Source organism: Salminus brasiliensis, chromosome 2, assembly GCF_030463535.1.
Source record: "Salminus brasiliensis chromosome 2, fSalBra1.hap2, whole genome shotgun sequence".
Classification (NCBI taxonomy): Eukaryota; Metazoa; Chordata; class Actinopteri; order Characiformes; family Bryconidae; genus Salminus; species Salminus brasiliensis.
In genome coordinates, this window is record NC_132879.1 from 33,100,621 (window position 1) to 33,126,164 (window position 25,544).

The 25,544-nt window shown below is 39.4% G+C and overlaps 1 protein-coding gene across 1 annotated transcript in view; it reads right to left on the minus strand.

Annotated features, from left to right (window-relative positions):
• lingo1a (leucine rich repeat and Ig domain containing 1a) overlaps positions 1–25,544 on the minus strand; it is a 137,253-nt gene that overhangs the window by 53,286 nt on the left and 58,423 nt on the right. Inside the window, exon 2 of the mRNA XM_072672413.1 lies at positions 17,274–17,409. The gene's annotated coding sequence lies outside the window, so the exon portion shown is untranslated. The remainder of the gene's footprint in view (positions 1–17,273; positions 17,410–25,544) is intronic.

The following is a 25,544-nucleotide window of genomic DNA, read 5'->3' on the forward strand; positions in this document are numbered from 1 at the left end:
CGGTTCTTCTTATTATACAGTTGAAACCAGAAGTTACATACACTACAAAAAAACACATATACATTTTTTTTCTCACTGTCTGACATTAATTTAGAATAACGTTTCCCGTTTTAGGTCAACTAGAATTACCAAAATTATTTCTATTTGCTAAATGCCAGAGTAATGAGAGAGGAGATTTTTCCTTTCTTTGTTTTTTTTCTGATATTAACTTTTTAACGTGAGTCAAAAGAAGCATGTTATGAGATATGCCAATATTGCTAGACGTATCGCTCAGTAAATCCACGAGATTTCAGGAACAATAACGCCACTTTGATCAAGATGCTTTTATGTAAAGCACATTGTGAAGCGGTTTGAAAATGAAACAATTTTAAGTGGAAGCAGTGACAGTCGTAAAACTATAGAGATTAAGGCCAGTAAATTAGCCAAGGATAAATGCATCAGCCACTATGGTAGCCAATCTCCTAGATATGGAGGTAGCGTTGCTGCAAGTCTCTGCCATGCAGAAGCCAGGGGAGAGGAGCAGAGGAGCAGCTACAAGCTAAAGCTACTTTGACCAGAGAATAAAGAAAAGCCAGCTAAGGGAAGCATGGGTGCGAGGCTAAAGGTTTACTCGGCCAACCAGTCTATATTTTTACCAGTCTAACCACACACTATCATTGAGATGACATCAAGAGAACGGTATTTAGTATCTGGTTTACCAATTTTACATAGTTTGCCATAGGCTAAACTATGCTACATGGCGACTGGGTCATAAAGATGACATAAATCAGCCAATTAAAACAGAGCTTATATATTTTTTTTCATGAGCCCACCATAAAAGGAAAATCAGCATTTTTTATTCGAAGGAAAAAGAACATGGTTGTAAATAGGCTTGGAAAACTGCATCTCAGCATTTTTAAGTCACATGCAGATGTTACAGGCAGTGCTATCCCATTAGACACACTGTATATTACAATCACCTTCAGTTCATTTAAAATAACAATGTAGTTTACTTAATTATTCACTGTTGCTATGTTTAAACCCAGTAAGTGCTTTAAAGTAGGCTAACAGAAGTATATTACTAGTTATCCCTATGACCTACAATACTATCCTTAATGTTTTTGGGCCCTTTACATTGCTACTTAAACTACTGTTTAAAGGGTTGTAATCACTTGTTATATGAAAAATTAGTTATTTTATACACAATGATGACCAATATGGTATAGATAAAAAATTTACAAATGTATAAACACTATTTATTTATTATAAAGTGGTTAAATTATAATAATTTTTAAATATTCAGTATGTTCAATTTTTTTTACAACTTACAACGCTTTCTCAGCTTCTTACTAATAGTTTGAACGCTATTTAGTTATGTAAGGTTAGCATACTGAATTCATTTCATACATTTAGTTGACTTCATACATGAATGAAAACACTGATCCAAACTTTAGAAAAGTAGCATCCAAATAAATAGCGATAGCGAGGTCCAAGAAAGATGATCCGCCCGCACTGCAGGTACTTATGTCACTGCTTAAGGGGTTAACTCCGGAGACTCCGACTTGTCAGCCAAGGAGAACGAAGAAGGAAGACAGTCCAGCAGTAGGATGGAGAGAGTGACAGACAGAGCAACATCATTGGTCTCGGTGTTGGATGTCCCTCTCACTGAGTCATGGAAGCCATTACAGGTGCAGAGCCCATCAGCCCTGCGCACAGAGCCGCCCACCTCACGTCACGCTTGGCCCATTCTGCTTGTCCCACTGTGACCAATCACCCTGGCTGGACACATAGCGGCTGTAATTGGCAGAATCTATAACTGCTCTGCTTACCGTCACACTCACACACTCCATCGCTCTCTGAGCACCGGCCGCACTACAGCATGATGGAGGACCTCACCGGCATGTCAGTGCTATGCCACAGATAACGGATTACATGCTTGCACATCTACACGCACACACACACACACACACACACACACATATATGGACAGACATCCACACACCTGTATTTAAGATATTATGTAGGGGTGTAATAAGGAATCAGTGCAGCGTGATGCACAGATTTGCAGGGGACAAGTCAATTACACTGAACTGCATTTTAATGTTTTATAGATTTATATTTGTGAATTCAGTTTATTTCAGTGTGAATCTGAATCACACAAACAAAAACACAAAATTAATTTATGGAATTATTGGCAAATTTGAGATTTTAAATGATCACAAAAAAGAAATCATGATAGAATCAAAGATTTACCTTAATGCTATTGACCATAACACATCACATACACACACATCAGTGTAGGCCTCACTATAGGTCCAGCAGTACTTTTAAGAGTGCCAGCTCATATATGTGCTGCTGCTTCAGAGCATCCCATGCTTCTAGCAATGCTTTTCTATGGACATTGTACAAGCTGTGTGTGCACATTTTAACGCCTGTGTCAGCAGTGGGTGCACTTTAATGCAGCTGGATTCATTCATTAGAAAGGGAGTCTGAATACTTTTGGACACCACTAAAGAAGAGCATCATAGAAAAGGCAGTTTCGGGCGATTCAGCTGACGCAGCTTAGTTAATGTGCCTCCCTTCTGCTAGTGATTTAAGGTCAGTGAGGGGTTCATTTTGGAACCGCAGAGATGAGAGATACACAGATTTACTTATGGGTAAATTCTTGGAAAATCTCATCCTTCCTAAGCCAAATGTCCATCCACAATACCCATAATCCTCTGAGGACAGTATCTGGAGTGTAATACCATCAGAATAATGAAATCAAAAGACTCACCGCTGGCCGCCGAGCATGACGTAATTGCACAGTGAAAGTGAGGCGCTAGAAAGGAAGTGCCCTTTGGAATCTGAAATTAATTAGAGTTGTCTACCAACGTGTTTGAGAAGGAGCAGAGAAGCACTGCGCTCAGTTTGAAGCGGCATGCGGTTAAGATGCGGGATGACAGGCAGCAGGGAACAGAAACACACTTTCATTTCAGAGAAAGAGCATCAGAAGGATGCTCCTCTCACATTCGTCAATTCCAACCTCCCCCTCGCTCATCTTTCTCTCTTTGTATGAAATGACCTTGAAAATATTTCGCTCGTCTGTGCTCCTCTCGCTCTCTCTCTCTCTCTCTCTCTCTCTCTCTCTCTCTCTCTCCTGCTGAAGCTATTTCCCCACCCCGTCTTCATCCCCACCCCAACCTCACCTGTCAAGCCGCACTAAGCAGGAAGAATAACCAGGCCTGGATATCGGCCTGTGTGTGTATGAGAAGGTGAGTGTGTGTGTGTGCATTGGTTGCTCTTTTCTATCAAAGGTGTAAAGCACCAAACCACAGAGGCAGAAATAACATTTACAGAAAGAGGAGCGGAAAGAAATAGCTTTTTAAAGAGAATAACAAACAGTGCAGATGCTCTGAATAACTCTTGGCAGTGTGTCACAGAGACGGCAAACATATTTCTTGGCGCTCTGACAAGGCCAGACACCACGACGCAATCCGATGTGCGTAGATCATATTGCAAAGAGAAGAATAGAAAATGCTGCATTGTTTCTTTTTGTTGTTGCTTCTCAAATCTTTAAATGGTGCCGGATGCAGGGAACTTTCTGCCCACTTCATTAGAAATGTCTACCTTGTTGGTGCCTCTTTCCATACGCAATTTGTGTCCACCATTCTCTAACCATTTATCAGTGGTCTGTTTCTGATGGTGGACTACTCTCAAGTGCTCTCCCAGTGCAACACACACTACTACGTCAGTGTTACCGCTATACTGCAAATAGCCCACCATCCAAAACATATGTACCAATATGGCCAGAGCCTGGCCATATTGGTACATATGTTGGTACATACGTAATGATCCCTGTAAACTAAGAAATAAGTCTGTAATGTTTATGGCACTTGGGAAACGGTTATGCGCTGAGCCGGTTGGGCATTGTATGGGTGCGTGGTGGGCAGCAGATATCCCCTTCTACTGCGTTACATCGGTACCAGGCTTTAACTCTGTGGAGAAGCAGAGACTCGATAGAGGCCGGATGTGAGGGACAACGGGCATGTGGGGCAGCCACTTCCCCAGTCGCAGCCAGGTTGCTTAGACTTAAAGAAGGGGTGAAGCCATGTTAGCCTTGTGATTGGTCAGGGGTATGCTGACGTAAACATGACCCACTCACCTGACTGGTGAGGTACAGCACACATTTATTAGACAATGGGAAGATATTCGTAAGACATACTGCATACATTTACACTGAGGGCCCTGAGGAGCCAGATTAACTTCATTAGAAAGAAACTTGAGATGTAGGTTGCCAGGGGCTTTTGGTTGAAGTTTTGGTTGAAAATGTAAAGGTTACAATTTTGACCCAATGGAAAATGATCACAATTTTTTCTACCAGAGTATCTAGGGAGTAAGGGACCACTGGGCACTCTCTCTTCAGCTTCCAAAGCACAGAAGAGCCTCCACACCTATCTATCCGCCACTGTATCTAGGTAGCCAAGCTCTCCTATTTGGCAGGCCTTCAGGACATGGACTGAAGTTATTAGAAAGTGACACTGGAATCAACCAACCAGGTATAGGAAATACATCACTCTAGGCCTTCTGGATACATTGCTGACCGTGAATGTGAGTAGATGTAAATAACCAGCTTTCAGTCAGTTCTTGTAAAAAGTTACAAGCTTCAACACTTGTAAATAAAAAAGCACATATATACATGTTACATGATACATGCTTCTGATAAAATGGCTAGTGAGTGTAGCTACATGGTGGGTGACCTAAATCAATTGGCAACTTAATGTAGCACCTTTTTGAGCAATTACCCTCTTAAACTTCAGGGTACTATTCTGTAAGTGATGCCCTAGAAAAAAACCTTTTTTCGCATTTGTTTTTTTAAAGCGTGAGTGTAAAGAACCTTTTTTCAAAGGCTTAAAGAAGTCCTTCTGCTCCCACGAAGGCTTTCAGCCAACCAGGCTTTTCTTGAGTGTATTGAGAATTATGGCACAGGTCTTTCTGATTCAGAGGATATCCCTGCCTCTATTTTAGTTACGGGTGTTACAACCTCCCACCTGCTGCACTGGGTCACCCTGCCCACACACATGGACACACATCCGCCTGATTGGGAAAGCATCCCTGTGTGCAAAGTGATTACGGAAGCCTTCACTAGCCCACTTTCAATAGATAAACCTGCAAAATCTGCAACCCATTTATCTACTTCCAGTGGCTCCCGTGCATCCCCATTAGACAGACTAAAGCTAAAGGCAGTGGCTTATAATTAGAAGAAGTGTAGGGCTGCTGGAGAGCAAATCCCACTGAGAGCCTTGCGCAATCCAAGCGTGATTAAAACGGCGTGGCTGCATTTTCTAAATGTAATGATGTCCTTGTGCCACTCTGAGGGCATGAGTCTGCCACAACAACAACGAGTTATTTACCCTCATTTTTGCTGTAGAGTGAGCCATTAGAGAGTGAGGAGTACAAATTGCCTTGTCTGAAAGCAATGCTATTATTATTATTATCATTTTTATTGTTATTTATTTTTTTTCCTGAGAAACAGACTAAAAGTTCCCTTGTGGCCAGTAAGATTACTCAGGGAGCTGTGTCTGCATAGTTTCGGCTTGGTGCAGCAGTGCAGGTATTAACAGCCAATTAAAGTGAATAGTGGAATGCACTGGTGTTTTGCACTGTGCAGTAGAGAGGAAAACAAACATGCATAAATCAGTTCATTTAAGTAATGATTTTTAAATAGCTGATATTTAGTTTTTGGTTTATGTGAGGTAGGATTAAGATCCCAGCTAACAAGCAACTTCCTCTTGACATCACTTTAAATGATCTGCTAAATAACGCTGTTTGCTAAATGTTACGCTGTAAACCCTTAAGCAGCCAATGGACCATGAGTGGTTGTCATTGGTTGTCACTTCAAGAATACATTTGGTACACTTTAAGAAGAAGAACAAGAGAAATGGGAATTTGACCTCTGTCTTTAACCCACCCGTGAGTGCACACACACTAGGGGGACAGTAAGCACACATGCCTGGCATGCCGGCCGTGTGCTGTTGGTTCAGGGGATTGAGCTTGTTACCTTCTGGCCACAAAGCTGCTTCTCTGGCCACAGCTCTCACCTTACTTATAGAATTAATGTACTAGATATAGTTGCAACCTAAATGATTCAACCCCCATTACAAACTGGCTTTATTACACTATGTACTGAGACGAACAGTATGTACTGAGATAAACAGTATGTACTGAGATCAACAGTATGTACTATGATGTACACAATGTACTGGGATGAACAGTATGTACTGAGATGAACACTATGTACTGAGATGAACACTATGTACTATGATGAATAGTATGTACTGAGATGAACACTATGTACTATGATGAACAGTATGTACTGAGATGAACACTATGTACTATGATGAACAGTATGTACTGAGATGAACACTATTTACTATGATGAACAGTATGTACTGAGATAAGCAGTATGTACTAGGATGTACACTATGTACTGAGATGAACACTATGTACTGAGATGAACACTATGTACTATGATGAACAGTATGTACTGAGATGAACACTATTTACTATGATGAACAGTATGTACTATAATGAACAGTATGAACACTGTGTACTAGGATGAATAGTATGTACTGAGATGAACACTATGTACTAGGATGAATAGTATGTACTATGATGAACACTATGTACTGGGATGAACAGTATGTACTGAGATGAACAGTATGTACTGAGATGAGCACTATGTACTGGGATGAACAGTATGTACTGGGATGAACACTATGTACTATGATGAACAGTATGTACTGAGATAAACAGTATGTACTGGGATGAACACTGTACTGAGATGAACAGTATGTACTGACATGAACAGTATATACTAGGATGAACACTGTACTGAGATGAACAGTATGTACTGGAATGAACAGTATGTACTGAGATGAACACTATGTACTATGATGAACACCATGTACTGGGATGAACACTATGTACTATGATAAACAGTATGTACTGAGATGAACAGTATGTACTGGGATGAACAGTATGTACTGGGATGAAAAGTATGTACTATGATGAGCACTATGTACTGGGATAAACAGTATGTACTGGGATGAACACTATGTACTATGATGAACAGTATGTACTGAGATGAACAGTATGTACTGGGATGAACACTGTACTGAGATGAACAGTATGTACTGGAATGAACACTGTACTGAGATGAACACTATGTACTATAATGAACAGTATGTACTGGGATGAACACTATGTACTATGATGAACAGTATGTACTGAGATGAACACTATGTACTATGATGAACAGTATGTACTGAGATGAACACTATGTACTAGGATGAACAGTATGTACTGAGATGAACAGTATGTACTGGGATGAACAGTATGTACTGGGATGAACACTATGTACTATGATGAACAGTATGTACTGAGATGAACAGTATGTACTGGGATGAACACTGTACTGAGATGAACAGTATGTACTGGAATGAACACTGTACTGAGATGAACACTATGTACTATAATGAACAGTATGTACTGGGATGAACACTATGTACTATGATGAACAGTATGTACTGAGATGAACACTATGTACTAGGATGAACAGTATGTACTGAGATGAACAGTATGTACATACTGGGATGAAAACTGTACTGGGATGAACACTATGTACTATAATGAACAGTATGTACTGTGATGAACAGTATGTACTGAGATGAACACTATGTACTATGATGAACACCATGTACTGGGATGAACACTATGTACTATGATAAACAGTATGTACTGAGATGAACAGTATGTACTGGGATGAACAGTATGTACTGGGATGAAAAGTATGTACTATGATGAGCACTATGTACTGGGATAAACAGTATGTACTGGGATGAACACTATGTACTATGATGAACAGTATGTACTGAGATGAACAGTATGTACTGGGATGAACACTGTACTGAGATGAACAGTATGTACTGGAATGAACACTGTACTGAGATGAACACTATGTACTATAATGAACAGTATGTACTGGGATGAACACTATGTACTATGATGAACAGTATGTACTGAGATGAACACTATGTACTAGGATGAACAGTATGTACTGAGATGAACAGTATGTACATACTGGGATGAAAACTGTACTGGGATGAACACTATGTACTATAATGAACAGTATGTACTGTGATGAACAGTATGTACTGTGATGAACAGTATGTACTGGGATGAACAGTATGTAAGATTTGTTATCTGCTGCATATGTCACTTTACTTTTTATGTCAATGTCAGGGATCTCTATCTATTCATTTATACAAACACTCTTACGTTCCTACAAATGAATAAAATACCATTTCATTTGACAATAAAGCTGACTTTGACTTTTGACTTCGACAGCGGTTCTTGACAACAGAATGTGCGAGAAAGGAAATTGATTAGTGGAGTACATTTACATGTCATTACCTAAACATAGAGCTGAAGCTTTTAACAAACCATATATTATTGTTGTAATTTTACATTTAGATTAGAAATAGCCTCTGATTATATATTACTGGAAGAGCCTATTAGCATGTTAGCTAACATTACCTGCTAACCAGGTCAGTCTACACTAATGTCCTGTTCTGTTAATGTTGTAGCTGGTAAAACGAACATGCAATATGTTGTGAAATGTGTTTCTTGTTTGGAAGTATTTTTTTTATCTTGATCTCGAACAAACTACGTGCATGCATGTCTGGACTTTTGGTCACGTTTGGTCACTTGTATCTTGTAATCTCAACACCTAGTCTAAAAATAACTCTCTAAAATAACATGACTGTCCCTGTAGTGTGGACAAAAGTAGTGATCTGAATCTGATTCCGAATGTGTGAACAGATTCAGCTCTTTAAACATTAGGCAATCATTACTTTTATTGGTTGTCACTTATTTTAAGGCTTATAGCAGCAGTTCTGTAACTACTGTAAATTACCCACTAACCACAAAGTGACTAGTATCTGTGTAGCTGTGAGAGTGAAGGCTCTCAGAGTTTAGCCCATGACGTTTGATACTGTAAAATTCTGCCATTCTTGGTTTTACAACATCTACATCCCAGAAGGCAAAGAATTTCCTGTTGGAAAATGTTTGTAACGTGCTGTTCCTTTTTTGTTGGTAAGAACAGGCAAGAAACTCTGTGTTTCATGCAAAGAAAGGACAGTGCTCCAGTGAGGCAGGTGAGGGAAGGCAACTTCTTGGATCCCTTACCCCCCTGTCTTCTCTCACTTTTACACTTTCTGTATAGGTAGTATTTTCAGTTTAATTGTAACATATTACTTAGCTGATTGTGAACTGTTAATAAATCCAGCTGTGTACTCTAAACCAGTGGTTCTCAAATGTTTCAGACCAAGTACCCCTCAGGATCAAGACTAAACCTCCAAGGACCACCTACAAGTCATTTCATTCACCCACAGTGCCACACAAACTTATACCCAGTAGGCCAAATGTGAGCAGTTTGCCTCCTTTTGCTCTGGAGTGTTCTTTACTGTGGATTTGTGCTGCTCTAGATCTCCAAAGTCTCCAAAGTACTCAAGCCTAGACAGCTTGAATATTGTGGTCTCTGTTTCCGATGCTTGCAAGCATTGGCTGTTATCAGTGTCAAGATCCTGATATCTGCTACCTTTATATACTATATAATGATTTTAGCAGCTGTATGCAACAGTCAGGAAGAGGAATTTGCATGTTGAGTCACCAACGTTGTTGTTTTTAAAGTAGCATTATGCAAGAATTCGCATTTCTTGCTTCTAGGCTCCCCCAAAAGTCAGGAAGTGGGATTCGCGCTTGGAGCATCCACTCAAGGTAACACATTTTATATGAATATGACGTAGCATTACACAGCATTTCACAGTTCTTGTGAGTGTTGTCCTGCACGCTACATAGTGCAGCAAGAGAGACGCTACTCTCCCTATTACAGGTCAGTGGAGTGTCAACATGACTTTGAAGCTGTTATTTGAGGCACCTCAGGTAGTCTCACACAGTATTTTTATGAACCAAGGATAAACACAATTTATTTTTTGCAGCATCACCGCTTTGCACACCACCTGTACTACAGTTTGAGAACCTCTGCTCTTGACCAATGTGACATTTAACCCATTGCACAGCAGTGTTTACCATACTAAACACTACTTAAAGGTATAACATCATGCTAAGTCTGAGTGCTCTCCAACTTTAACATGAGTAACATATTTCAGGTGAGTGTGAGATCGTTCTGACAGACAGATGATGCAGGCTTGTCATCATGCTGCCCCGCTCTATTGAGGGGGTGGGCCGCCATGACCGGGCTCACTGTGACATCTGCATTACGTGTCTCGAGGTGGAACTCATGCAAGCCCCTTCGCTCTGCACAGCTCAGGCAGCTGGCTCTGCGAGGGGCCCCCCTCCACAGACACGCGTGTGTGGGCTAATCTCAAAGCCTTCACCATCTCTGCAGTCCTCTAGTGCTGCCCCAACACCTCCTCTCTCCAATCTTCCCTCCACACGCCACGGAAACGTCCCCGCTCTCCAATCCTTCACACTGCCTGCTTAAGCGCCCTCTCTGGAAGCCAAAGCTGACCTTGACTCCACACTCTCCGCTCTAAGGCTCAGATTACAGCAAATCTTTTTCAAACACACATTCTGCTCGCCAAAATCCAATTTTTCCACTCTTAGTGGTTTTATATCTTAACTAGCAGTTATCCAAGGGAAGAGGGCACTGAAACGTGTAGGGCAGAAAGTGTTTCATCTGCGCTTCGTTTCACCCACTGCGCATCGATTATGATTCATTGTTATGAATATTCATACGGTGGCAGTCAAGTCCCTGCAAACCTTCCTCGCCGCTTTCATTTCGGAGCAGCTCACCCCTCACGAGAGGAAAAACAGAACGGAGACAACCAGAAGAAAGTCTTCTAGGTTGAGGTTTTCTGTTATCAGGTTGAATAATTGATCATGCTTTGCACTCTGCCATTTAGGGCGGTTTCGTGTAGTTCTTTGCAGTAGGCCATTTATGGGAACTGTGGTGATACCAGCTTTCCCTGGAACACAAATCTGTGAATAATAAAACAAGAGGGAAACTGAGAGCTTTTCCTTCTACTGGAAAATAAAAAAATGCTAATCGTATCCATTAAAGATCTTGCTTTTGTCTTCATCTTACCAGCTGAAACTGAAACTCAGTACCTCAAAATGACTGGATTTCATGATGACTGCTGAATTTGTGACATTCCAATGTTCCAGTATGACACATCATCACTGTCACTGACTTATAAGAAGAAACAATCCCCTTGCTGTAAACAACTGTGAGAAGCCATGATGACAATGATGAGCAGTGAACTACAGGAATGGGACTCATTTTGTCACTTTCATTGAGGAAGAACAGGATTGATACATTTTGACATGAATGAATACACTCTTATGGATCAGTGCAATCCACTTGTGTTACATTTTGCAAGCAGTGGAGGAGCATGCTGTCACTTTAAGGGTGCTTTTATGGACAGGATGTTTGACACCACATTACAGTTTACACTAAATGGATGGAAGAAGAAATTAGCACATTGTATCCTAGCAATTCCTGAGATGATATCGTGATTGCTAGTGCAGTTATGTTTATCTTCAAGTCACCATTATGTTAATTTTTTGATTTTTGCTCGTTTTCCATGGCTGTCTCATGATGAGTGCAGCTTTGCTGTTAAAGTCGCTGCTAAAGTCAACATTTTTCAACTCGTTCTGTAAGGATCCGGGGCAGAAAATAAAAAAAAACAACAAGCCAGAAGCAGCAGAACCCAAAAAATAGTGGTTTTCCACTGCACATAATGCCATTTGAAGTATAATGCGCTCTACGGTCTGAGCATACAGCTTTTTTCTGTTGGTCAGAGAAGAGAGAGAGACAGAAACTGCCTGGTGCTCTTAGGACAGTGACTATTAACAACACAAGAGGAGTTATCATGCCTGACAGCACAATGTCTCAGTAATATTGACATCAGCTTATTTTCTTGGCTTTGCTGACAGTATCACAGAATTTTCAAAGCCATACAGACATTAGTATCGACATTTGATATGATTTGGGTAAACAGGCAAAAACGGAGCTGTCTGATGGCGTGCTATGATCTAAACCAACCGAAATCTGCTGATCCCCATGCTGACCACGTACACATGAATCGTTTGCAGAACTGTTTAGTCTACAGATTACTTTCTAGGTCAACATGAATCTTTTATGACTTTATTTCTCCGATTGATGAAGTAATCAGCTTTATCCGTTCATTTTGAAGCCCCGTATTGAGCACAGTCCAGAGAAATGTATTATCCTAACACAGAAATCCCAATATTTTGGCTTAATCCATGCAGACAAAGATCAATATCTCGCTAACCAGTGCGTTTCTCTACTCTAATGGCTGTATCAATATTGGTTCAAAACTGGCGCATCAGCCAGGATCTAATTGTGTTTTTGTAGCTTCATTCAGACTCCTGCAGATGCTGATGGCTCCCTCTACTCACCGAAAGTGTTAGAGCACTGGGGTTTCACACTGAATATAGTCACTTTTGCCGCAGACTAAAAGCCCATAACCCAGCAGCATGGACTTGTGTGCTTTATCTAAAGAGCAGAGCGATTACTGCAGTGTAGAGAAACACGCCAACAACAGTCAAGGCCAGGCAGGCCACAGCAATAACAGAGTTAGGCTCAGAGGGCCATGTGGAGGGCTCCCAAAGCAAACACTCCACTCCAGCCTCCACTGAGGACTGTGTGATGACTGTAACGTAGCGGAGAAAATTCTGATTCGCTGTGACAGGTCATGGTAAGTCACATGAGATTAAATTAATACCGTCATTTCATCCGGAGAGCGGAAATACTCTTTTGCCCCCTCCCCCGATTCGTGGCCAGTGAAGCAGAGAGGGGCTATTTTTCAGATTTTTACTCTGATGTTCTATGCTGATTGAATGGGTCTGACCAGCGGAGCAGAGGGGGCGTCAAACAGTGTGATGTGACTCATTGCTGGGGTTGAATCCGGATGTGATGTGGTGCCTACTCTGGCCTTCTCTTACACACAGGCTAGTGATTTGATTTGGACTGAGTGAGCTCTTGACCCAGGTCACAGCCGGAAAGCAAACTGGATTCCTCTCAGCTTATCAGCGTCTTTAATATTAATGGCTACTGCCAGCCACAAATGATGACTTTGTAAAGGTTAAAGAATTTGGATAAAGACACCAGAAAAAGAACCATCTACAGAAAATGTATCCACATATAATAGCTCCTAATTTAATATACATTTCAGAAACGCACGTTTAGAGCAATGACACACTGTAAACCCGGATAAGTTCACCTAATTTAATTGAATTGAGTTAGGCTTTGTTAAACAAATGAAAAACTTTCATGTTGGATGTTTGTTTTTATGGAATCTTTTGACTCAACTGAAGGTAAATAATATTGCATTTTTAAATAGTGTTTAGACTTTCATTTCTTAATTAACTATTCTTAATCTGCCAACAACACTGAAAGTATAATCTTATGGTAATGCAGGATTGACCACTGCAGTACTAAGACAGCATAAAGTCACACTTGGCAGTAAAGAAAATGGTAACTTGCTCATATAGCCTACAACACTGAGGCCAGGCAGCCAACTATATAACTGCATACCTAAGGGAATGTAGCCTGGGGAATACAACTACACACTGACCGTGAGTGAAAGTGGGGAAGACACGCCCAGTATGCAAACTGGTGATGAAAAAGATGTGAGTTTATATGTATATATAATTATACACATAAAATATAAATTATATTTATATATTGTATTCCACACACAAACCTGTTATATATTACTGAATCAATAGAGCTCCCTTATTAATACATTAATATGGGAGAAATTATTAAATCCAAAATCAGTGTGTGTGCTGTTTTTAAGCTTGCATGGGCCAAGTAGTGGCCATTTGCTAATGGCAACAGACTAAACTTAATTACTAACTCAAATATCTGGAAAATGACCACAACCCTTACTCAAAATAGTAATATGTGGGATATATCCAATTTTACATGCAACAAACTTAATTTATTTGGGCTAAAACAACTTGTGGGATTACAGTATAGAAGAGCTTTAGAAGATATTTTTCATAACTACACTTGAAAATTTGACGTGTGTAAGTGTACAGAACTCTTTAATGGTTTACAGAAACTTCACATAATAATAACAAATTGATGATGGAAACCTTTACATTATATGGATTTTTTACATTTTGTAAAGAATCATCAATTGCAGTTTTTGGTACATCAAAATGTCATCATGCAAAGATTTATTCATTGTATTTACTTATTTGTCCATCCATTCATCCATCCATTAATTTGTTTATTGTATTCATACATGTGTTATTTGTGTGTTCATTTATCAGTCAATTAATTAATTTATTTATTCACTTCTTCGTTCACTCAATTATTCATAATTTATTGTATTTGCCCATTCATGCATTCATTCATTTACTATATTTGCCCAACCATTTATGAACTCATTCATCCATCTATTTATTTTATTTAGCTTTATTCACCTACCATAGCAATCAGTGGTACTTTATCATAGTTACTGCATAAATAACTCTTAAAAAGAATAAAGGAAGGGTTTAAAGGGTTAACCTAAAAATTTTCCATTTCTCTTTCTCACTAATGACTCTGTAACAAACTCATAAAGGCTCAGCAATTACGGTTTGGAGTCCTCTAATGTTGATGCGTGTGCGCACACGCACCCACCTACGCATACGTCTATCTGTGATTTACAAGCAGCTGACTATAATTCAGTCAAAAACAAGGCTATTAATTCTTCTGTACGCTAACAGCTTGAGGCATTATTCTATTATTAGGGCTGGGCCTGGTCACCTTTCCGGACTATAAACACGGCGCTCTTCACCCTCTCACAGAGACGTCCATGCTGCATTGGCACCGCCATTTGTCCTAAGTCATGCGGAATGCTGTCCATCAGTTTTACTGCACCGCGGAGCAGCGAGGATGAGTGATGAGTACGGCCCCAGAGAAGAAAAACAACACCGACCCCACCCCTTCTCCACCCGCACAGGACAGGAGCTCATCTGGATGCAGTGGCATTTCCTAGGCCTGGGTAGATCTGGGTCGATATTTATCACCCACCAGTGTTCAGAATCTCAAATAAAACAGTAATGTGCCTCATATTTAGTCATTACGGACGATTTGCTCTATCCTATCCCCCAGGCCTCGTCTCTAACCACTCTTATTACATGCAAACAGCCATTACGACAGGGACATTACAGGGTGGCGATTGTAGTGTATATAATGATAAGGTAGTGCCGTATTAGGGTGATGGTGAGGTGGGTGTGCTGATGTGTTCAGGCAGCTCATGTGGGTGTTAACACATTATTGAGGTTGGCTGGTTAACCTTACAGGTGCTGCAGCGATTAAAGAGGCTGTTTCACACACCTACAGAGACTGCCATCTGTCAGGCACACTGACATCACTCACCACGTTTAACTACGGACTATATTAGAGCATATTAATCAAACCAGTTGAAACTGGGACTGTAGAAGGAACAGCACAGGCTCATTGCACTACAATATACTAGAGAGAGAAACAGTGTGCTATAGACAATAATTCGTATGTGCAAACGAGGGAAAGCCTGTTCTCAATTCCTTGATTAGAAATGAACTAGAAACACACTTTACAACCTTTGCATTACAGTACAATTCAAACCATCTATGGGAGTGAACTCACATACAAGTGAAGAGTCAGGGAGAACACCCACCCAGAGCGAGTGGGGGAAACACTGAGCAAGAAGAAAACACTGTTCCTTCACTTCACCCACCCCCCACCTCCTGCTGGTCCAGGGGATCAAACTGGCAGCCTTCCGATTCCAAGCCTGCTTCTCCAACATTTAGGGCCATGGTTACCCCAGTGAGGTCAGACCTTTATGTAGCAATTAGCTCTGCCATAATTTAAAGATGTCAGTCGCTGAGACCCTCAAACACACCAGAAAAACGTCCTGGGTTATGTTTACAAGTAATGTTCAAGGTTTTACCAGCATGCACATGCTCATGCTTGCCATGAATGTTTCAGTAAACAGAACATGGAGTTCACAGCATGAACAGCCAACAGCCTCAACACCTTCGTTTCTGAATCTTGTACAAACGCACACTCTTGCAGTGTTTCCTCTCACGAAAAGTGAAAACTCAACAGTAAAAACAAAAGCGTCACATAAACTTTCTGCTTTGCTGGCCATGCTGTGTCGTGCAGAAGTGGCCGCACACACAAGCAAGGTTGATTTCTGCTCTCTCTAGAATTATGCATTAAACACATGCCTGTGGGGTTTTTGTCCGCTCACGAAAACTGAAAACTTGACACGCCAAATAGATATGTTTCCCTGTGAATCTGGGTAGTTTTAGCCACTTGTCTCTAGGTTGTACAAAATACCATACTGTGACCATCCTGTTAAACTACAGTAAAACACTTCGGTCTTAGCCAGGAATTGTGCTAGACCTAGTGCCGGGTCCACTACACCCAGATTTGGACTTTTATTAACGCTTTAGCATTTCCTGTTTAAAACCCTGGGTAAAAGCTGTTGGTGTAGTGTTGCGTAGAGGGGAACAACACTAGCAGCTCTTGCTGTGGCAGACTAGGGTTCGATTCCCTGAATGAACAAGCAAACCACACTACACCAATAAGAGTGCTTGGATGACTCTTAATGCTATGATAGCCCATCTGTGTCACATGATTCAACTGTACGTCAATCTGGAAAAGAGCATTAGCCAAATATCACAGAAGTACATGTGTTTATGTGCTTGTATGTGCACTGAAGGCTGTGCCAGGCTAGTGTCTCTTTCCTACACAGACAGCATTTCATGCTGCTCCCTACTGATTGTTTTATAGACAAGTGTGATAGCAGTGGTCACAATGGAGCACATCACATTACACATTCAATACAAACAGCAGATCAGATTGGAGATTAGGCTATACATACGATATTGCATGTGTGTGTGTATTATCAAGTGATCTTATCATAAATACAGGATAAAACATCAATATTTGACAGTAACTCAGTATACTGATAAACTGAGAAAAGAGACTGTACCAGGTTATTGTTTTCCTAACGCCTGTCAATTAGTATGGACATTAATTATTTTATGATTTGTGATTACATGCATATGTGTATTTGTAATATGGATTGTTCGCCTTGTGAATACAGAGCTAACCACCTCTTGCAGCCTATAAATGCATAATAGGATGAGCAAACTTTTCAAGGTGCTTTGAATGTGCAGTGCTTCATATTGCGCTTGATAAAATGAGCAGGAATACTCACAGGCTGCTGGTCTGCAGTAGAGGTTAGAGTTTGGTTTACTCAGTGCAGGCCAGGTAAGAGAGACTCTTTAGCTCCTGAGTCCACATGCCCTTTCCTTCCTGCGTCCTCAACACCCTATCCACCAGCTAGTACAGCCCTGAAACACAACAGGACATGAAAACAACATTCGATAAGCCTGTGGCCTAACTTTGGCTTGGTGCACCATTTAGATCTCAGTTACAACAGACACAAATACAAAACCCAGACCTGCTGTACATATAGCTTTATAGAAAGTAATATGACTTTCACAAATGTGTTTGTCCTGGAATGTGGTATGGTTGTGAAGTCCCATGGAGAAATAGCAATTGCAGAAGTCATCAATGATAGGTCTATAGAGTTCAATGGCTTAACTGATGAGTGTAATCAGGTGCGATTCAGCAGGGAGGTTACCAAACTGACCAGAGCCATCCCTTACCCTTTTGAGAAATCCAGCTTGAGGCCAGTTTTTGCTGGTTGGTAAGCCAGCTCATTAATCTGTAGTGTATAGTGTATGTTTTCTTTTGAATGTGATGGACTAGCTGGTCTATTAGTTTGTCATCAAGCTGGTCATAGTATTTGAATATTGGATAAGGTTGTTCATACTGGTGGACCACAACCTCATGGTGGTCATGGCTGTCATGCTGCCAATGTGGCCATGCTTGTCAACCATAATGGTCATGATGGTCATAGTGGTTGACCACCTTGGTCATGTGGATCTACAAATTCATCATACTGGTTGACAAGCTTGGTCATGCTGGTTGACAAGCTAAACCATCAAAGGTAAATAGACATACTCTAATCTGATCACGAGCTGAGCTGGCCAACTAGCCAATAAGCTGGCCAGAGGCTATAGGCCATTTTCATTCTGTAACATAAAACATTCAGTGTATAATATATTGTGTGATATTTGCTGGTACAACCCATATAAAATCCAAATGTAACTGTACTACAGAAAAGTCCTGCAAGGTTAATGGTTAAACTGATTATCATACAAAGTAATTATCAGCAACACTACCCTCATTCCCCCTTTTCTTCATTACAACTGTAAGTAGAGTGAGACTCCAGACAGAGCTAGACAGAGTGAGGTTTAAGGGTTAGCCTAATTGGATAACCCAGAAACAGAAGCGGTAGCTTGTCCTTCACCGTAGCCCAGGTAACAGCTGCTGTTTTTTTTAGACGCCATGAAGACAAATACCTTAATTAACCTATTATGATAAAGCATAAATAAATAAATAAATAAATAAATCATCCAAACATAAAAGGACAAAAAAGGCTGTTTAAATCAAGAGCATGATAATGAGCCATATGTTAGGGGTTGGACATGAGGGAAACTACCTGAATCTAACATATATATATATTATACTGTATAATAGTATAGAAATATATGAATATATAATATTGGTAGCATAGCATAACAATATGGGCAACTCAAAGAACCATTTGAACACCCAAATGGTTCTTTGCATGGCTAAATGGTGTCTTCAGTTTTGCTTCTTACTGTGGCAAAAGGTGCTAACATTAGCAGTTCAAATTCAGTATAAACTGTATGAAAATAATATAAAACAATAGCTAAAAGTAAAAACCCTGGCTGGCATTGAGCTCAATGAACCACAGACTGTAATTTAACATGTATTTCATTGCTGTTATTTTTTTTTAATTAACAAAATATTTTAGTTTTTAGTATTTTAGTAAGTTCATTTTATTGCCATTGATACATTTTTAAATTAAATGTGCTGCAGGAGTTCTTTCAAATTGCTTATTTTTTCAGTCAGAAACAAATAAAAGAATTTCATTATAAATAATCATTCAGCAAAATTGAGCATATTTAATTGCAACTATGTTATCCAGAGCATGGCCTTCTGTGAGTTCTAGATCTACCAGATAATGGATGTGACAACATACACACAGTAAAACATGAGCTCAAAGCACCAGCCACTAATCAGGAAGGTGTCCAACCCTGAATAAATAGGTTATCTTGACCTGCATCATGTCAGTGAGAAACATAAAAAAAATGAACCAGTTCACAGTAGGGGGCTTTAGTGTTTGTTGCACAATGAGGACTCTTCAGCTTCAACAGTTTGGTGTCACGTTAAAAACATAGCCTCTTTGTGTGCATGAACACACACACCACACACCAGTTGGACCTTGTGGAATAACAAATAAGGGCAACAACAGAAAGGTAGTGGCAATGCTCTAATGCCAAAAATTGTAAAAAGGCATTATGGTGAAACTGCTATAACTATAAAAACACTGGCAATAGTGAATTAGTGAACTGTGTTAAGCAGCTTGAAAACAGGAGAGAGTTTATGCTGCAGGCTCCCTTCAGCCACTGCACTATTGTCAGTGTTCTTGCTAGTTCTTTTCCCTGCAGGGTTGCCAGATTCATAACTTTTCTGCCATATTGCTTAAGTTTAAAGATAACAATGAATCAAACAATGAATTCACAGGTTCAACATTTTTGAGGAACTTTCTAAATAAACTGTGGCACCAAATATATTGGATATGTTGGTTTTGGAGTGTAGAAAATGAAACCAGTCTTATATGTGAATATTAATTCTGGTATAGAATATCAGGAAGCATTAAGACAAATTTTTGTGTGCAATGCCAGAATAGGCTTCGGTGACAAAATAGGTTTGATGACACATTGCTGTTCCCTAGCTTATGGTTGTGCCTTAAGACCTCAGAAATAACACTTTGGAAGGATTTTTTAAAGACTCCAACTTAATAGGCCTGAAGTATAATGCATGTTTGATATGGCTTTTCTGTTCATTTTTAGGAAGTGTGGAAGTAATTCTGGTTCTGACATTGCTCAGTACTTCATGTCTGAAATGTTCTTTAGCAATAATGGACTTTAATGTCTCCTTAAAGGAGAAGAATAGCATTTTAACAGAAGAAATAGCAACTACTGCAGAGTCCAATAAGAAGCAGACATAAAATAAGCAAACTGAAAAATCACCATCAGTAGTCTAGAAAAATTAATTCAAAGATTTTTAGCCGAGTATATTTCCATAGTGAAGCTACATTAAATCAAAAGTCCTTTCTCTCATGTTGGTTTGAGACTGAGGCCAACCATTGATTCTGTTGTTTTACTGTAAGTTATTCTTACTGTAACTGCTGCAGTGAAACTCAGTATTTAACATTTACCAAATCTTTGCAGTTAACATTAATATTTAGAGACCCTCCTAACAACTAACATGAAGGATCAGATTTTCAAGGAGAGGCCTTCTTAACCAATGTACAGGACTAATAATCGAACAGACTTATAACTGAACCAAACCTGACATTCAGAAGCACAATTTATTTCGCAAACGATAAGTTTGATAAGTAATGGACCTTTTATTGAAGAGGTTCATAAGCTTTGCAACACCTAACACAGTTTATTAATGTTCTTTTATGTATGCTTATAATCAGCTCTCATATAGAATAGAGGTTGGATTTCTTACCATACATATTTTGCCATTATCCAACATTTAAATGAGTTATTTGCCTTAACCTTATTTGCTTTATTTGTTTTCTAATTGATATTTTCCATCTGTTTCTAATAACCAATGCACAACTATTTGTAACATCTACAAATGCCTTCATGTGTCTTTATACTTAATGTATTTTGTAGCTTGAATATATGGTCATATATACTTAAATATATATATAATATACATATAAACTTTTTTAATTTATCCCCTATCCTATTTATTGTTTAGTGTAATTTTCCTTTAGTTCAATACTGTAAATAATCTGTGTTCTGTGTTTTTGTTACTTGTCATACGTGTTGCTCTCACCAAGACAAATTCCTTGTATGTGTAACATACTTGGTGAAATAAAGAGATTCTGATTCTGATGGTCCTTTAATTTCAGAATTAATGTGAATTTAATGTGTCCTTTAATTTCAGAATTTAATGTGTTCTAGGATGTATTTATGTACTTTTTTTGCCCACCAAGCCATCACCCACTATTTCAGAGGACTGTATAGACTTATTTATTTACAGAAATAACTCAAAATTATGTCCATATATCTAGGGAATGGCATGTACATGGGGGGACAGAAACCACATAACGGGAGAAGAGGGGAGAAGAAAGAAGGGGGGGGAATCAAAACAAACTTTTTCTTAAATTCTAAAAAAATAAAAAAATTATAGAAACTCTAAAAGCCCATTGAAATTACACAAACAATGATTGTTGACATCAACTGGCAACTGTAATTATATTATCATGTTGTTTTAAAGTCAAGTTTAGTAGTGTCCCCAGCTCAATGCAAACTACACTGAATGTTATCTTGTGTTTACAACAGGCCATGCTGAAATATTTAGCTTGGTAAAGAGAATATAATGAACTGTTTATGTCTGCAAAAAGCAAGGTGAATGATAAAGCCTCCTCATTGTAAATGCTACAAGAGTACATAAACAAGCCAAATAGATTAGGTTATAAACTTTAGTCAGGCCTTTTACACACACTGTTATCTCACATTTGCATCACAAGCATTAACGATGGGTGTGGTCTTGGCTTTCTGTTTATGTGTTTATGCTATAAACTTTAACATAAAGATGTTGGTTGAAATTTAGAACAGATATAGAGAGTTGTGGATTAAACCCTTAACACAGAAAGGTGTATTACACTAAACACACTAAGGTGTATTACTCAGTAACTACAGGGACGTCTGTTCAAACTAGCAGGGCTATGACTGCTATCTATGACTGTGCTTAATATAGGTTAAGGTTGAGTCATGTTTCTCCAAGCAATAAATCATATGAAAATAAGCTATTTTAACTAATAATAGACACACCTATCTCCAATGTGTGCTTCCTGCATGAAGTAAAGAATAAAAAAAACTGCAGTGAGTAAGAGCAGTGAAAAGGTATGACTAAGGGCAACACATCAGTTTGTGGGTTCAGTACCCGGGTTCGGCTTGTGTGCTCACTACATCAGTGTGTGTGACCGCTTACTAATGTGTATGTGCGTGTTCACTGCACAGATGGGTTGAAGGCGGAAGTCAATGTAGGTTGTCTGTCTGTCTGTCTAACAGAATCTGCCGGAGGACACAGCTGAGAAAGCTTTAGATTTCTTTAGTTTTATGTAGCAGACCACACTCACAGCTCAATGCCAAAACAATATCAAACCTTTGCTGGCTCTAAATATATCCTATCCTGTTTTCTAAAACATAATTTTGACATAATCATTAAATATATCATTACAAATAATTTCCATAAGTGGCTACCTAGGACACAATGCAGCCTAGGAGAATGGATGTAGCATCATTATTAATAACCCCTTAATGCAGAAAAGCTTATTACACACTAAGGTGTATTACTCAGTAACTACAGGCACTTCTGTACAAACTGTAGTGCTTTTCTTTGTTAGTAGAAGTTTGTAAAACCTTCGTCCAGCCGGCGGCATATAGGCTATTTAAGGGGTTAACTGATAAAATGACACAAGCAAACTACACATTGAGCGACTGACGCTTGATAAGACTACTCACAGTTAATGTGTAATTCTGACCTTCCACAAACTGCCACGTGAAATATGTCCCTTTATTGAAGGAGGTAGCATAGAACAACAAAGCACATGGTAACCAAAATGCAAGCAATATTGTAACATTTGCATCATATTGAGTGTCACTCAAAAAGCCCAGAGATTCTGGAGCTAAATTGAGAGGTACAGGGCAATATTCAGGCTTTCCACAGCAAATGAGATCCTGTTAAAATAGTGCAGAGAATTTAATTCCCCGTCATTCCAGTTAATGGCTGCTGGCATTTTGCGGTAGGGCTGGATATGAGAATTACTCCATTCTTCTCCTGCGGCTACGGCCATCTATCAGTCTGGCCGTAATTATTCCTGAGGCGCCGTCACAGTGACAGCCTCTGCTACCGCTTTCCACCCTTTGGAAGCTTGTGTAAAAATTGCTAATCCTGCCAGGACTGGGGGTGGAGTGCAAAAGGGTGGTGGGGGGGATACTTGGAGGGCGGCAGGGGGTAGGATAGATGACTATGGTTGGGCGGAAGGAAGGGTGTGTGCTGTCTCAGGAGGAGGTGCTGTTTTGAGACAAAAGCACACCTGTTCCTGCTGGAACCGGACAATGCACAAAAATTGAAAATGCATTAAGTAGAGAAGCAATGAAAAATATGACCGACTCTCAGACATGTTTACACCTTTAATTCACTTCCACATTTTAAGAGAATTAGATTTATGGTAGTTAGCTTTTTCTGTGTTGTTTGTCCACTTACTTAATTTTGAATAATTGTGTTGATACATTGTATTTGTGTGGATGTACATGCAGCAGCTGAATCAGCTTGATATTGTTCAAGAAGCACATAAATAATAAACCTTGTTTGGATGTTTTTGTTTTTCTGAAATTGTTGATGGAACTTTGTGCGGATCATACAAAAGCAAAGGCTTAATGTGCAGTTTTTTCAGTTAATAAATACATGAATACAAACCAACAATGTTATGTCTGTTTCCTGATTTTTCTCACATTTGTTTTATTCTATCATGCTACGTCCATTCTTGCAGCTATGGACCCCAAGGCCTAATAGTGTTCAAATGCTACTCATGAAACTTTTCGTAATTATATTTATTGCTTATGTCAAAATCTTCATTATTGCTTATGTCAATCTAAAGCTTTCTTAATGTTTAAATGATACCAACATGGTTTACTTGGAGGTTTACATATACTGGAGTAGAATGAGTTACAACAAACTGTACCTCTTTAAAAGAAGCACATGCTAATATTAGGTTAGCAAGTTGCACCTTAACCAGATGTTTTTTGGCATCCATCAACAATCTGGCATCATTCTGGTTGGATATTTGGCCACTCATCTTAGCAGAACTGCTAGAGTTTCATTATATTTGTTGGTTTAAAAAGTAAAGCATAGAATTTTCTTCATTCAAATAATTTAATTCCCAATTACATTCATCATGTCAACATAATGGTGGCAAAGTTTTGCATCAAGTACGTTTAAAATTTCAGTTAAATTTTTCAGTTATGTGAAAGCACTAAAAATTCCACATGACTCCCGTAAACAGTGGCTTGCAGGGTGAATCTAAAGGTCAAGGCCTGATAAGAACCAATAACTAACTTACAGACTTAAAAACACTGAAACTTTTACAAAGACTGCCCATGTTTGGAAGTGCAGTTTTCCCCCCCAGAGCAGCAGCCTTCACTTCTAGAAGAGTTGTGCTCCTCTCCTGGTGCCTGTGACAAGATTAGGCTATCTCATTCTGCACATGGATGGCTGGCTCCTTGGGCCCCTCGTATCATCTCTGCCCCACTTCCTTTCTCAATCCAGCGGTGGAAAACATGTCTATTCTCAACTGGATTACCTTTCCCCTGAGCCACCTGCCTGCAAAAAGCCATATTCAGGTCATACAAGCAAACAGAGGAGCAGAGGAACATGACACACCCTCCGCAACTATCAGGCAAATAGAGCAATCTTTCATTTTTCACTCAGGCCTGCTGTGCTATCTGAGCACCCGCCCCCCATCCCCCATCCATTCCTCATGCGCCGTTTAAAGTTTTCCATTCAAAATTTCCTGATAACAAACACAAGATAATTTATCGTGTCTGACACCTTTCAAGCGGCTTCGTCATGAATAATGCAACAATTGCTTTCTCGCAGTGAACTTTCAGCTCTAACTCCTGTCATTCCCTATTGCGCATAATCACCTCAGGTGACCTTGTTGATTGTATTCATGCCACAAAAATTGTAAACTTTTAGTCTTCTTTTCAACTGCTGTGTTGAACTAGGATCTAAAAGGTAAGATTCAGTCCATTACAACAGCCCCATTAACAGATCACATCAAATCATGGATTACAATCTGTAAGATTTATTTATTTGCCATATTTAATACAAATGTGGGTTTCCTTCCCATCTTTTTGGCCAAGCTCTCCTTGCAGTTAATGCACCAGAGATGATGACTTATTTGGCATATTTCTATAATAATTAGATAAATTTGTTAAATAAGTCATCTTCACCGGTTGCATTGACCACAATGAGAACTTGGCCAAAAAGATAGACAGAAAAGCCAGTACAGCTGTAGTAATTATTACAATGGATGGACAAAAGAAGCACTGGAAAGGTCCTGATCCACTTTTTTTGGCTCCCTGATCTGATCGGAGTACCTTTATGTTGAGAATACTGATCCAGTCCGACCTTTGTGTTTTCATAGATTGTACAGTCACATGTTATAGGAAAAACATGCTGCCAAATAATTCAAAAGCAAATCACTTGTTACTGTTTTAGACTATATATCACTGATGTC